This window comes from Anomaloglossus baeobatrachus, unplaced genomic scaffold (assembly GCF_048569485.1).
Source record: "Anomaloglossus baeobatrachus isolate aAnoBae1 unplaced genomic scaffold, aAnoBae1.hap1 Scaffold_176, whole genome shotgun sequence".
NCBI classification, from domain to species: domain Eukaryota; kingdom Metazoa; phylum Chordata; class Amphibia; order Anura; family Aromobatidae; genus Anomaloglossus; species Anomaloglossus baeobatrachus.
The window spans coordinates 346,864-348,999 of record NW_027441946.1 but is presented as its reverse complement, the minus strand read 5'-3'; the positions used below and the strand labels follow the sequence as shown (position 1 = coordinate 348,999).

The following is a 2,136-nucleotide window of genomic DNA, read 5'->3' as shown; positions in this document are numbered from 1 at the left end:
ACGGAGAAAAGGCTGCGCTCACTTCCTAATGAAAGGGAGTGAGACGCATCTGGGAAGGGAAGGGAAAAGATTAGGGTTTGGGGATGATGAAAGGGCTTTCTACGGGCAAGGATGGCAAAGGGTGGCAGTGACGGAAAGTCAGGCAGCCTGTCCTGTCCTGTCCTGTCCGTCCGTCTTTTTGTATCATGAATTGGAAAGACTGCAAGGGGGAGGGGAGGTGCTTGTGTCCAAAAGGAGGAGTTATTCAGATTCATTGCAGTGGGCGGCGGCTGCAAAAAGCACCATTCTTCTTGTTTTTGCTCTGCAAAACAGCCTTTTCAAGGGTTGGCTTGGGTGACAAACTGTCTTCTGTAGGCGTGGGTTTGTCTCCCTCTCCCTAAGATGTGTCCGGTATAGGCCAGGGTGCCACTCAAGGCCGTAACCAATTCGGGTTATAGCTTCTCGGCCTTTTGGCTAAGATCAAGTGTAGTTTCGGAGGACGCTACCTTGGTCGGTACTGGAAGGTGCCTGGGATTGCACGTCTGCCGGCCTTGAGGAAGTGTGTGCGCCTTCTGGTGACACATAGCCCTCTTGTGCCTGGACGGTTCCCAGGCAACGGGAGGCGATCACCTTTGTTATTTTGAAGTCCTACTGATAAACAGAAAAAAAAAAAAATTAAATCTGTTCTTATCAGTTTAATATCTGATACGTCCCCTCTCTGGGGACCATATATTAAATGGATTTTTAGAACAAGGAGATGGAAAAAATCTTGCTCTGTCCACTCCACGCATTGACCTGGTATTGCAGTACCTCCAGGACCGGTGCACCCCTTCTTAACCCAGTTTCCAAAAGCAGAACTCAATTCACCTGATTCAAATGAGCCCCATTAGTGAATTGAAAGAAAGCAAAAACTTTATATGCACCTCAATTTGGCCAATTCACTTTTCACACTTTCACCCTTTTTTTTATCTTTCACACCTTTTACTTGCTTTATTGATGCAAAAAGCTGTGCCAAATAGCAAACTCATCTCCACTCAACTTGACCAACTCTGCTATGTCCCGTGCAGTATCTTATTCTCAGTCTTATCTAGATCATTTGCAATTGAATAGAATAGATCCCTTTTGGCTGCTTATGACTGTGTAAAATATGTAGTTTTACTGGGCTGGGATGAGAGAATCCATTGAAGCATGGTGTAGGGATTGTGGTTCCTGTGTGCTAAGAAGAGAGGCTGGCACCAGCCAGAAAGCCCCATTGCAGCCAATAATCACTTAATAACTTTTTCAACTTGTCATCATATGGGAGGCCTTCCATTCCTTGTAGTAGTCTAGTTGCCCACCTTTGAACTGACTCTAACTTCTGAATGTCCTTTTTAAAATGTGGAGCCCAAAACTGGTTCCCATATTCCAGATGTAGCCTTACAAGTGATTTATAGAGGTGTAACAATACGTTGGGATCACGGGATCTAATCTCCCTTTTTATACACCCTAAAATCTTGTCCCAAGCAGCATTCCATCAGCCTCTGGAAGGTTCCTGGCGCATTGCACAGCTCGAAGGGCATGCTTTTGAACTCGCAGAGACCCATAGGGGTGGCGAAGGCGGTCTTCTCCCGGTCTGCCTCAGCAACGGACACTTGCCAATAGTGACTAGTGAGATCAAGGGTAGAAAAATAATTTGCAGTTCTCAATGCAGCTAGCAATTCCTCAATACGGGGAGTGGTGCCGTCCTTCTTTTTTAACAGGATCAACAGAGCTGCCCAAAGGCTACAACTGTCACGGATAACCCCAGCCGCCTTCATGTTGCTCAACATGTCCTTGGTACACTGGCAATGTGAAGGTGGTATTGGCTTATAGCTCTCTTTGATGGGTGGGTGTGCACCTGTGGGGATGTGGTGTTGGACCCCTTTTATTCCCCCAAAATCTAGCGGGCTTCCCACCGGTAACCCGCTCCCCAGCTTGGATGGATGCTGAGGGAGCCCCTTTTGCCCGCAGGCTCTGGCCCTGGGAACTGTAGCCTTGGCGGTGACTGTGCTTCCCTCTACGGTGTGAGCTGTTGCCTTCAATCGGGTCTTGACTGCTGGGAAACCCTGGAGGTTCCTGTCGCTAACGGATTTGACCGGTTTTACGGCGACTCCTAGCCTGGTCGGGGTCCGTAGGCCC

General features: G+C 48.2%; 1 pseudogene; it reads left to right on the top strand.

The window, feature by feature from the left end:
- The first annotated feature begins 604 nt into the window (after window positions 1-604).
- LOC142260737 (U2 spliceosomal RNA) lies at window positions 605-811 on the top strand (annotated as a pseudogene).
- The last annotated feature ends 1,325 nt before the right edge of the window (window positions 812-2,136 follow it).